Source organism: Adiantum capillus-veneris, chromosome 16 (assembly GCF_014529385.1).
Source record: "Adiantum capillus-veneris isolate H3 chromosome 16, ASM1452938v2, whole genome shotgun sequence".
Lineage (NCBI taxonomy): Eukaryota > Viridiplantae > Streptophyta > Polypodiopsida > Polypodiales > Pteridaceae > Adiantum > Adiantum capillus-veneris.
Window position 1 is genome coordinate 75,244,013 of NC_140946.1, and position 14,023 is coordinate 75,258,035.

Below are 14,023 nucleotides of genomic sequence, written 5' to 3' on the forward strand. Positions count from 1 at the left end.
GACCTACTATTGAAGATGCCGACTGTGGGCAGTTGACAGTCTCTCATGGGCCTCCTCTTTGAAATTTTAGTGCTTCGGGTACCTGATCCTCTGTGATGTGTGCCTCTATTGGAGAGTCATTCAGGTATGAGATGGTTGCCCTTCCTTCTTCTATGATGCTGTGTAAGAGCTCATAAGCCCTCTTATAGTCCACGCCGGAGGGCTCCAACTCGAGGTAATATTTGAGGCCAATTTTCTCCCAAAGTGGCCTAATTGCCTCTTCTTTGACGAAATCTTGAGCCTCCTTTGGCAACATCTGAACTTCTACTTTGGATCCTTGTGCGCTTTTGAATGATCCATGGTAAACAATGACTTGTTGACTTTCTCGCTACCCTTTTCCAAGCCATATGACATTTACGTCTTTCAAGGAGTCTTCCTCTAGCTGATGTGGTGGAAGCTCAACAAAGTTTTCCTTCATGGTTTTCTTCTTTGGAGCTCCTGAAGTAGATGAGAGTGAATTTGATAGAGCATCATCCAATTCATTGGTGAGACCAATTCTAGCAAGTCCTAGCCAAGTAGAAAAGCTAATAAGGTAGAAATGAGCTTTAAAAAGCACAATCTTGGCAAGATTTATATTAGGTGCACCTCAGATACAAATGGGTGCAGGGGCATGCAAATTGGTGTCAGACTGAATACATAGGAAGTCTATGGGTTTTTGGTGATATGGAAAAAATTTGATAGATTTTGGGCACGTGGTGAGAGTTGTGCACAAGTTTGTGTCCACTTTACTACTTTCTCAGCTTTTGGTGACTCATAGAGTTATATTGTGCCAAATTTGATGAAACTTGTCAAGGTGCTTTATTTGACCTTTGTGGACATATCTGTGTCCTCAAATTGCAAGTGAGGTCCCCCTTTATCACTCTTATCTTAGGCATGCCTAAGATAAGAAAGACTGATTTGGGGTCATTTTGTGCTTCTGGCACCTTGATTGGCTATGGAGGGTTGATTCTTGATGTCCCATTAAGTTGGGTTTGTTTTGATAGGCTAAAATTTAGTTCTGGGCACTTGAATCTATTTGGTGAGGTAAAGTGCATTTGAGAGTAGTTATGCATGGAAGAAGTGTATCAGTGTGATATAGGCTTTGTGAGGGGTAGAAGGATCATGCCAATGTATAAATGTGTGCAAAAAATGCTTCCATCCTAGCAAATCACCTTCGGCGTGCCTAAGATAAATTTTACAAGCTATTGCAATTTAGGCCCTAATCTTGCCCCATATAGCTTCTATTAGGTTAATTATGAAGGTTGAAGCCCTTGGTTGTGTTTCTTGCACTTGGTGTTTTCCCAGTGAGGTTGATAATCCCCTTTTGAGCCAAGCTTAACTTGGAGTCATCAACCATTAGTTCTATGCCCACTAAAGGTTGGTAAAGATCCAATATATTGTATAGAGTGTCCCCCTTTGAGTTTGAGGTCAAACGGATCAACATTTTGCATTGTGGTGCAAAATGTCTCTTTGCAATAAGGATATGGTCATTTTTCCCTACATGATGATTGGGCCTCCAATGCACCCCTAACTCTCCCCAGCTTCCAACACATATGTGAAATCTACTCCAAATATGGGTCCTCCATCTTCGGCATGCCAAAGATACTAGGTTAGCTTTTTTGACATATTTTGCATCTTTGAGCCTAGCAATGTGTTTCCCTACTAGTGATGAGCCCATGGTTCATTTTTTGTCCAATTTGGATGTTTAGTGTAGCCGAGGTTAGTGTTTCCGATCCCGAACGTTCTCAGATTGTCCTAAGTTGTCGTGCCCCATACAGCTCTTGTGATTGGCAATGTGATAACCAAAATGCTTTTAGACATAGTTAGGAACTTATCTCTCATGGCTTGAGTGAGTAAGAGTCGACAGACAGAGCATAGGAGAGCATGGAAGGTCATCGGAATCCACAACCCAAAGTACTCTCTAAAAGCTAGAATGTAAATGAGAGGGAAAATGGCCCAAGGGACTATACATACCTCAACTTTTCCTCCCCTGTCCAATATCTTCCCAATGAGCTCATTAGGCCTTATAATGTACTCCCAGATAAAAAAATTCTAAAAATTGACATCCATGGACCTTTTTGTCGCAATTTATTTCAGATGATTAGTGAGTTAGAGTGACCGCCAAGTTTTTTTTTTATCGAAATTGCCCAAATGTTTTTTGGCCTTTCCATAGAGCTTCGAGATTTGGCGTTTGAAGTCAAAATCCAATTTTGACATTCTTGCTTATTACTTTCTATTTATGCGGTTTTTATTGCTTTATTAGAAAAAATTAAAGGTAAATTAACCAAAATGCTAAAAGAAATCATTCTATACTCAAAAATACTAAAACACTTCTAATTTTATTATTTGGCCATATTTTTGTGGATTTCTCCATTTTCATAATGATCTTGGCAAGAAAACACACAATATGAGTAGAAAACTCACTATTTTTGGCAGATATGTACAATATTTTATGGATTTTGGCAGATATGTACAATATATACCCACATCTAGGGGTTATCCTATTGCATTCCCCATTCATCTTGTTATTAGGGTAATCGACTAATTTGGTCAAGAAAGATCATACATTTACACACAATTACTTCAAACATTGTCCTTATCTCTTCCAAATTCATATGCTTCTGTCCATATTCAGATTGTCTCCCCTCCTCCTTGCTCTGATCCTTTGGGATGATAGTGTACCTTGGTTTTGCAATGTGTAGGTTATAAAATTGTGTCTATGCATGGCCCTGATTGGCCCTATAGTTTAATTGCTATTGATGCCAATGCAATTAAACACACTATATTGTGCAAGAAGTGGGTCTTGAGCACTCAAATATTTTTGATGGTGAGGTATGTTGTGATTTCATTTACGGAGGGTGGTTGGACTTTAGGCAGGGATTTCATTGACGTGATTACGATTGTGTGATTACGTTAATAACTCTAGTAATTACACAAGAGAAAGACGTGATCATGTTAATTGTTAGCGTGACTTTGATGAGATGACCTGCAAAAATCCATAGAGCCAGTTAGCCCATCGGGTAAAAGCATAGTCCCTCAAGGTTCGCCAAGTTTTTCTATTTTCTCGGTAGGCCCGCTGGGATAAAGGCAGTGCCCGACGGGCCTGCCAGGAAAATAAGAAAACACGACTGACGTAATTATATAAAGTAAACCTTGTGCTTATCGTGGTGCTTTGACTAGGCAAATCCCTGGGGAGTGTATCTCAGTCCGGTACAATCATCTCCTTGTGAATTGACCTAAGGTTACAGAGTCACACGTTCTTTTTTTGGGCCGAACGTGATTCTTAAAAAAGACCTATGACACCAAACTCATGCAATCTTGGTGGATCTAATACAATGTCTGGGTACAAACAAATAAAAATACAATGTCTAGATACAAAAACAAAAATACATTATCTGCAATCAATCTACAACTCTCGCACCACCGCAGGGCTGATCTGCAACCATGCGTGTAATGTGTAGCGGAAGTGAATGATGGTGTATGGCTTATATGAGTGAACAATGATACTCAAGGGTTCCTTTTACTGATGAAAGGGAGATCCTTTTGTGCGTTAGAGAGAGAGTGCTAGTGCAATGACAAACAAAGTGGGACAAAAGTATGCATGCTAGTGTATGAGAGTGCTAGGGGGGGAGAGAGAGAGAGAGAGAGAGAGAGAGAGAGAGAGAAGATACGACACGAGGTGGGGTCCCAAACCCCGCAACCAAGAGCCCTCCTTTGTATTGCTATAAAGGTATTTGCTTTAGATTGCACAAGTATGATACAATGGTCATAAATGATATGATGCTAGAAACATTAGGAAGTGGATGAGGTGAGCCTCTTTATTTTCCATGAGCTTATGGAGGTGATTAAAATTTTGATGAATAAGTGTATGCCATGTGTGCAAGAGATGTGTAAAAGTGGTCAAAGGATGCTCTTTTTCCCTCAAAAAGAAGGTGGACAATTTTATGGGTTTCAACCTTCCATAATTTCCACATATGATCTCCAATTTGAGTGGAGTTAATGGATCTTCAATCTATGCGTCAAGCTCTTTCCATAGATATGCTACATGATATGGTTTTACCCGCTAGAATTTAAATTTCATTTTGGGGAGAAATCTTGAATTCAAATAACCTAGCCGTTTTTCCTAGTTGAATTCAAAAGTTGTCATTTGATTACTTTCTCAATACAAAAGGTTTGACTTTCTTAAATTGCAAAATAAAGAGGCCCTACTAGACCCCATTCTCTTCCTAACGAATGGACTTTGTCGCAGACGAAGACGATGATGAGGTTGAAATCTCAAATCTAAAATCTGATTGCTAAAATCTGAAAACTCTATGCTAATGGCAACTAAGGGGTTTGAGTAGCATCATTGGAATGCCCTTTAGTATATTGGTTTATTGTTGAATCCTATCTACATCTCTAAAAAGCTCTTTGCCATGCTACTGGCAAAGATACTGCACCCTCATGATTCTATCAATCTCAATCAATTTTTGGCTACCAGTGTGTTGCACCAAACTGCCAAGCTAAAATCACAAAATCTATTCAAAGCTTGGTATGCTTGGAAATTTCTCAATTGGGATCAAGGTCTAGATACTCATTAGAAAGTCAAACAATCTTTAGAAACATCACCTAGTGCACCACCTAAAAAGGTACAGTATCTTTTGATGAGGAGGAACTAGACCAGGATACACATCCAGGTCACCAAATTGGTTGTTGTGGGTCAGAAAAGAACTCGTGAAGCTAATGAGATGAGTATCCCTAAAAAACCTAGTATGAGTTTGGCTAAAATCTTGGAGGTACTAAAGTATTTGCACAAAAAAATTGTCAAAGCAATATCTTCCGCTGTGCCTCCAGACACATAGCCTACTGAGCAGTCAGTGTCAGTAGAGAAAACTGACAAAGAAAAGGAAAAAGTATCTACCATTTCTCCAAGTCAGCAAAGCAATGAGTCAGATTTACCACAGTAGTAAAGTGTGATCGGCTCCAATGTGTGTAGAAAAATCGTTTGAAGAGTAGGATGATATTGCAAAAACCAGATAGAGCAACCCATCCATACTCGACTCTTGTGTTGGTTTATGAGCCAATTTTTTTTGATATAGCCACTATTATGGATGGTTGCTTTTATGATGTTCAGACATCTAGGAATACTATTGTACTCTCCCTCGGACACATGATGGAAGCATTGCTGTCCAACACTGCATTAGAGAACCTCAAAGCAGAACTGACCACAACTAAAGCTGAGACTTGGCAAGCTCAGAGGGAACTTGCTGACCAAGCTCTTTGCCATGGGATTGAAGAAGCTAAGACAGCTTGGACCATCAATGCTCTAGAGACTAATATTCTTACGTTGGAATCTGACAAATAGCTAATTTCCAAAGCAAAGGAAAAATCCCAGACTGATGCTGACAGATTTTAGAACCTGCTAAGCATGAAGTGATCCAATTATAAAGAGCTACCCAAAATGCACATTCTGTTAAAGCAGTCTGTATTGGAGAAGAAAATATTGCTGATATAATCAATCATGAGGATCGTGTTACATTGAATATATATTTCTAAGCAATGATTGACTCCATTCAGAGAAATTTACAAGACAAAGTACATGATTACAACATAGCACTGGTGAATCAGGCCATAATTGATTATATCACTAAGAATAACCTTGAAGAAGATTTTGAAGAAGAGGAGAAGGAGGAAGATACAAGGGAAAATCTAGATAAACCTGATGACCATGATGATGATACTCCCCCTTCCCCACCATTAGGCTCGAGAGCTGCATTAGGAAGGGAATGGGGTCTAAGGGGGCCTCTTTATTTTCCATGGGATTAAGAAGGAGATTATGGAAGGGGAAAATGGGTGGATGCCATGTGGACTAAAATGGTGGACTCAAACTTGTACTCTTTTGTAAAATATAAAGAGAAAATATTTTATAAATTCAAAAAACTAAACTTTTCTCGAAATAGCTGACTAAAAACAAATCCTTTCTCTCTCTAGTGGCTGCTAGCTTCTCCCCTCCTCTCTCCTTAAAGGGGTTCCCTCCAAAAACGTGTTGATCATTCCCTCCTTCTCTCTCGATTGTACCATCTCTCACTTCTCTTCACTTCACCTTACAAGTTTCTTCTCTTTCCTTCCTTTCACATTTCCCTCCCAAAAGCTCTACAACAGAAGTTTGAAACTCCTTTCATCCTCAATCTTAATGCATTCTTGAGGGATGCATTCTTCTCAAGCTTGCTGCATTCTCCTCAAGCTGAAGTTCTACATTTCTCCATGAACCTCACTAAACAACTCTACCTAAGGCTGAAGATCCGCATCATATCCTTCTGCTAAATCATCCCTCTTTATTTCCTCAACATGTTTCTTGCTCCTTCTCCATTAAGATCTCTAAAGAGGATCTACTTCCCTCTCAAGATTTGCAACATTATCTTCCCCATTAAGCCAACAAGCAGGTGGAGTAGTATAGCAGTAAGTGGAATCCTTCACCTTTGTGTACCATCAAGAATATTGCTCTTTATACAACTGAGAACATGGATGTGCATTGTCAAATCGTAAGTGTTTGTCCGCAGGTTGTGCTACATGAAATGTCTAATCATAAGTGTTTGTCTGTAGGTTGTGCCACTATTCCCCATGGCAGCATCAGGTACTCCATGACTTAGGGTTCTCATTGACTGGATTTCATGCAAGAATGTACAAGACAACAATGGATATTGAGTGACGATGGAGTTCAAATGAATGATGTGGGTGACAATGCAGCCTAGCTCAAGAGGTGCACACAAGGCCTCAAGGAGACACATGGCTTCTTGAGCACACCATGGAAGGGAAGAATCATGGAGTTCAAGCAAACACAAGACGGAAAGAGGCTTGCGAAGGTGCAACATGTGTATGTTGCTTCACAATTGAAGCTAGAGACATAAGTGGCTTCATCGAGGTTTCCTGCAAGCTATAATTTTACTCCTCTTTCAAGTTTTTAGGTTTTCTATTTAGTATTTTTTCCTTGTACATTGCCTTTCATGACTGTAAGATTTCCATTGCTTGTTCATGTTTGCAGGTGTTTTTCCATCCAATTTTGTAGAGTGGGATCCAATAGAGCCCTTTATAAATTTTTTTGAGGCCATCCACATTGAGCTTGGCAAGTTGCTCTATGCTGGCTGTTGATCCTCTGATATTGCCTCATGTGACTTTTTTTATAATCATTCTTATGTCACACCTAAGCGAAATGGGTATGGCAATCCTTCTCCGGTTCACTCGCCAACCTTGGAGAGCTTGAAATGGCCTAAGCCAGACAATGCCTTGATTGCAACAACCAAAAGGAGAATCGAGGCGGATGTGCAAGCAACAATGAAGTGCACCTATGGTTCCCACAATTCCATGGTAGCATGTTTTATGTCCCTTCATGTGTTTGTGTTTATCTTTCAACTTCAGAGTGTTCACAAGACACCAAAAATGTGGACTTGCAAAGGGGGAAGTGGGATCAACAAATTCCTTCCAGCTGAATGGGAGACTAAGGTGGTCAACCACCACAGAGATAGAATCAAGTGCTTTATAGTTGCTGACAATGTGGTGTTCAGATACCATATTGCAAAGAAAATCTTATCGATGGTCTTTCCCTATAGAAGATGGAAGCTGATCATGGGAGAATGGGAGGCACTAGACATCTGATGTTGCTACTAGAGAATCAGTTGACCTACAAGTATGCCTCCACAATGATGCAGTGCACCATATTACAGTGAATAATGACTAGCACCTCAGTGACAGTCGTGAGTATCTTAATCTCAAAAATACCTTGCCCAAGCAATATCTCTTTGTATTCAATGAAAAAGTTTTTCGCTGCAGAAAAGAGAAGAGATTTCTGTGTGAGGACGTTTTGTTTTCGTGATGTATTTTTGTAAAATCTTGGAATTGACAGGGATTTTGTTCCCATCAATACATACGGTGTTTTAAATCTCGTTCTACAAAATTGTACCGAAAGGCTCTTTTCATCCACACAAACCATTGATCACGATTGGTAGAGATAATCGATCTTGCATCGATCTTACAAAGAAAAATCCTGAAGAGAAGGGTGAGGAATCTGAGGTAAACAAATCTTAATCTGATCGATTGTCTATTTCTCCTTACAACAAGTGTAAAAGTCATTCAAAATTCTTTGCAGACAGCATACCATGTTGATAAGTTTGCAGTGCGTACTGGAGGTTCACACAATGCGCCCATGGGTAGGGATAGCTCGCTTTGGCACTACCTGAGCCACCTAGGGCCATTGATTCTTTGCGTTTCACACACAGAGTTCTCTAAGAATGGTTATGCAGAGCTGCTCAAGTGCAAAGCATTAAGTGCCTTACTCGTTGAAGATTCCCTCACCCTAAATGCTCACAAATGTATATTGGTAGACCAAGAGGCAACATTGTACGCTTGTACACGCAATCACCAGGCTCAATCCTCTCCCATTGCACCTTGAGCCTAGGTCAAGGGTTGACAAACCCATAGGAAATTGTAAGATCCCTTAGCGTCAAGTCAGCCATTTGCCCCATACCCACATACATAATTCGTAGTAAAATTAATCGAACATGATGTAATATCCAAATCAATACATAATAATTGTTTTTGTTAACAATTTCTATCAACATTCGGTACTTGTTTTTTTTAAAATTCATATTGTCTAATGAAATTCATTTCCTCAACACATGCACAGAACTTTAAACATGTAGTGATGACCAGTCGGGCGGGGACACATCTCGGTGATTTTTTTGCAAAACCGGGCAGGGGGGGGGGGGGGGGGGGGGGGGGGGGGGGGGGGCGTACGGGGCCAACGGGACCACCAATGAGCACGGCGGCACCTGACGGGGTTGGACGGGGCAAAAAAAGCCACTGTACACCATGACACGTAGGGGACAGATACGTCATTGCCCTGTGCACTACGGCATGCAAGGGGCACATTTGTCAGTGAGATGACAGATCTACCCCCGCGTGCCGTGGTGCACAATGGATTTTTTTGCCCCGTTCAACCTCGCCAAGCATTGTTGTTCTCATTGGTGGTCCCATTGACCTCGTACGCCCTCCGTTGCCCGGTTTTGCAAAAAAAAAAAAGGATATGTGCCCCTCGACCAGCTGATCGCGCTGCATGTTTGAGGTTCTCTACATACTAAAACTACCAGACGAGCCGTGTGCCATGGTGGTGAGCTTAAATTTAACGTCTTGAACAATTCAAATGCTTTTAAAAAAACGTACAAAATCAAGTGAAACAATTGCAAGGAATGGTAGAAATTTGACATTTTGATATTATATGAAAAGATTACAAATTTCATCAAGAGAGAGTACATGGGATAAACTATTTTTGATGAAGGCATCCTACATTTCAAAAATTGATTGCTAAAGCTAAATTCGTATTTTTCAATGTTACACGCTTAGCATGCACCATACAAGAAACGTCATCCTGAAATAGCTGCACCAAAATTAATGTCTTCGATGGCATCTTGTAGGGCCAATAAAGCTACATGTTGTATACGTGCAACAGAATCGCTATATTCATCCATTATCTCTCTTACCACCTATGAGAAGGGCGCTTTGGGGGTGTAATGGGCTCGATGCTCTTCTGATATTTTTGAATCTCCCACAAAGCAATTGTGCTTGGCTTCCATCTTCACTTTTTGTGTGTTGTTGGTGGTGGTGGAGGAGGAGCCGCTTGCCTAGCCCATTGAGGAGGATCATTTTTGTACTTTTTCCTCCTCTCCTCCTGGGCCTATTGTTCTTCAGACACCACTCATCTTTGCACATTGCTTGGCTCTTTGAGGTATTTTTGAAGGCCTGGAGCTCTCAGCCTTTGCTTGTTGGGTGGCTTGAGCTCTATTCTCTTCCGCCTCTGCTCGTGCTTGTAAGTTTGCCAAGTGATCTCTCTTGGCCTCGGCTCTGTGCCATTCGTCTTGCTCCCTCTGTCTTCTTTGTTCTTCTTGCACTCTTTTTGCTTCCTTCTCAACTGCATCTTTCTTTTATATCTCCTTCATTCTTTTCCTCCTCTTGTCCTCTCATGCTTTAGAAACCAGGTTGCCTGGTATTATCTTGATTACTCTTTGTTCTTCTTGCACTCTTTTTGCTTCCTTCTCAATTGCATCTTTCTTTTATATCTCCTTCATTCTTTTCCTCCTCTTGTCCTCTCATGCTTTAGAAACCAGGTTGCCTAGTATTACCTTGATTACTCTTTGTTTGACTTGTGATCCAAATATTTGCGGCGCGGTTTCTATGGTGGACTGAGCACCAAGTGTTGTGATAGCAGGCAAGGGCTCTGGATTTTGAAGCAGACCTTGGTATTCTTCTTTGGTTGCTCTTGTTCCTTGCGTGGCTCTGTGTAGGGATGAGATTGGTGGGGGATCTGGCAGAGGTGTATGGTTGGCATGGTTTAGTGGTCCAAGATCACCAAAAATATGTCGCATGGTGGTTTGATCATCTGGATTTGATGGTTAAGGAGGGTATTGGGCATCTGGAGCAGGTTGGGATGCTGGGGTATCCACTTATCATCTCATTGGGGATGTGGATTTGAAGCCGTAGATTTTTCATGGGATGCTGGCTGCAAATTTTCTGTGGTGTGAGTGGTAGTGGTGGTATTGATGTGCATAGTTCCAGTCTGCTCGTGTGAATCGTCCATGTGGTGCAAGATATGAGTGCGTGCACGTTTGTGCTCAAGAGAATTTTCTAGAATGTGCAAACAAGAAATGAACTTCAAGTTGTGAGTTTTGACTTATATAGTGCTAAATTTTTAAAAAAACTTAAAAACTCATTAATACTAATAAAATTTTCAGAAAACTTTAGAATAGATAAAATTTGATCCACGGAACCACTGATTGGGGCCTCAATAAATCACATGGAATTACAATGCATGTTTACAATCGAAGTGGTTAGTATAAGAAATTTATTGGTTTTCCACCCAACGCCTGCCATGTCTTGTCTCCAACCATTGTCGGAATCGATCTTTGCACTAGAAGCATGATATGAATGTGATCGCCTCAGGCTAATCACTTTCTCTATTCAACATTTCAAACTTCTTTGCACTCTAGTCTTCTTCTTTTCTCTCCCCGCTAAAACTCTGTAGAACCAATTGAACTTTTCGTGTAGGGAATTGCTCTTTTTTCTCCCACCTCCATGCCGTGTATTTTTAAAATATGATGCTTTTGCTTGATAGTGTGAGCGCTCCATTCCTTGGCTACTCCAGATGCCGAATGAACCAAATGTGTCGAGAAAAAATGAGTTATGACAAAAAATAATGTGCTGAAAAAATAATAAAACTTTAGCTTAAGCAATGATGTTTTTTGACTGCAAAGACAAAATGTTGAACCCACCATGTGATGTGTTATGTGCATCTCACCCAAGGCATCCACCATTTGCGCTATGAAACTATTGATTATAAACTTTAAGGTGGATATCTTGGCACATGTTAGCTTTGCCTTTTCAAGCAAACAAAAAGTATCATCTACAAACTGTCACACACGAGCATGCTTAATCCCTAGGGCTGCTTAGGTGGTAATTTCACATACCTTTTTCCACAATTGAAACTCATTGGGACTTTGGGACTCATAATAGTCTGAAAGAAAATGCCTAACTTTACTACCACCCATACATATTCTATTTGGACAATCTTGTGTACTTTAAGATGTCTTCGTCCTTTTATAACTCAATTGCACCTCCATGTAGGTCAACACTTGATAGAATAGATTCGAGGTCTCTGTTACACTCTTTTCTTCTTTCTGCAGGCTCCATATTCCAAGCATAGTAAATATGGAGCATAAGCAACTTGTCAAGAATTCATAAACGGGCATGAAGAGTGCACACATGAACATTTATCAAAGGAATGGATAGAATTGGATCCCAATTTAGATCGTCCATGTCTCGATTAGGGGATCCACTCTAGTTACAAATGAGGATACCTTGAAACCATTGTTGTAGTGCTTTACCCATTGTTTGTGTAGTGGGTACACCTTTTGCAGAGTTGACTGCAACTTTGTCACCCTTACCCTTACCGCCCTTTGAGTTGCTGGCCTTTGCGTCCTTGCCCTCAGTTCCGAATGAGACTTTACTGTGGCAACAATAAATGCATGGAAAGAGGGTCATTGAACCTTGCTTGCACCCTATCATACACCTGAGAGTTTTCAAGTCTCTTGCCAAATGCCACTCCACTTGGAACTACCCAAACCTGAAGTTTTCAATCATTGTCCTTCTTGTTGTTTCTGAATGACATCAATGATTAGGGTGTGAACTAAATACCATTTGAGGGACTCATGTGTCTCGTGTGGGAGATGAAAAGCTACCAAACACCAAATATTATTCTTTGACTAAACACCTAAACAAGTTTTTCCCTTCCTGCTGGCATTTAGCTCAACATCGACGCCCACCAAGGCTCTGTTCATAAGCGTAACGCTTATCCTTTCAAGCCGTTGACCTTTGACAATTTGGCACTCATCAAGATTCATCACAAACATAAATTTGTTATCACATTCTTCCTATGTCAACCCATAAAATATGATCATTGACTTCTGGAGCCTGAACAGGTCAACGTAGACATTATAGAACTTGTTTGTAATAACGAAAGGATTTGCTCTCTTCTAATGGTAGGACATCGTCCACATATTGTAATCCACCCAACAAGCTTGCGACATCATTATTGGCGTACCTTTTTGCAACGCTGATACTTTAAGGTGTTGGCAGCAACCTAAACAAACCTTTTGCTTTGTGACCTAGTGTGACAATTCTTTACAAATCTTTGTAGGCCTTGAAACTTATTCCTACCTTCATCATCTCCTGAGGCAACACAATGCTCTTTAGCTCACTGATATACTTTTGGTGCAAAACATTAGCAATGCCAGCATTGGATGGATCATCCAATAGCTCTACCAACTCCTTTGGCTTGATGATATGTTGCAATAGAGTATGTCCAGTCATTTGATCATCAGAATCGATTCCCATCATCATTTGAGCCAAGTTTCTACATATTGAAATAATATTACAACAATCTGCAAAAAATGTAAGAAATTAGCAGCTTGCATTTGTGTCCCTGCTGAGTTTGACGGATATGTTTTTTTTAGCTCCACCACTTGAAGATAGCATAGACATCACATGTCTCTTGCACTTGCAAATGTGGTAGCCCAATGGAATGTGTGCGAGATGATCGATTTGCCGATGCATATTACACGTAGTGGGTTGTAGCTGAACATAATTGTCTAGACAGTTCTCTTGCTCCATTTTTTGATGCCCTAATTTTTTATTAAGATTTCACATCTCATCATTTAGCTGCTTCATCTTCTCGTTGGCTTTCTCTCGGAATTGCTAAATGTCTTTCATGTACTTCCCTTGCAATGATGAATATGCATCACAGAGATGTTTTCTTGATTCCCTTTCATTGATGAAAGTTGAATATAATCTCCAGCAGTAGCCAAACAATCCGTCTCTCCCATCTCCAATAAAACGCAGTAGCTCAGTGACATTACAAAAGGGTGGAGATGGATTGGTCATTGGATTGCCAGGTTAAATATGGCCATCGACCCATAAGTTGGTTGCCTTGCACCCAAGGTTCTATAGCTGATCTCCAACATTGGGACTAGATGTGCCAAGTCGCACAGTAGTGTACTCCTACTGTTTTGTCTTGATCGATATTGTTTTGTCTTGTTAGTAATGTCTTGTAGTGATAGGGGATTGAAGGATATTTGTGTTAGCTAATCAAGTAAAGAGAGAAAATGTGTAATGTGACTGCTACAAGCAAGTGAAGGTGGCTATGGAGGAAAGAAGTGGGGAGTACTCGGAGATAGGAGAAAAATATTACATTGTGGAGGGAAGAAAAAGAGGGAGTGCCACTCAATATTCTTTGAATTAAAATTGTTGATGATGAGTGTAGAGAGAGAAACGTTGCTACACACAAAGGTAATAGAGTTTTTTATTGATCTCAGCTGGAGTTGGAGTGGGAGAAGCATGAAAGGGGGGGAAGAGAGAGAGAGAGAGAGAGAGAGAGAGAGAGAGAGAGAGAGAGAGAGAGAGAGAGAGAGAGAGGGAGTGGGAG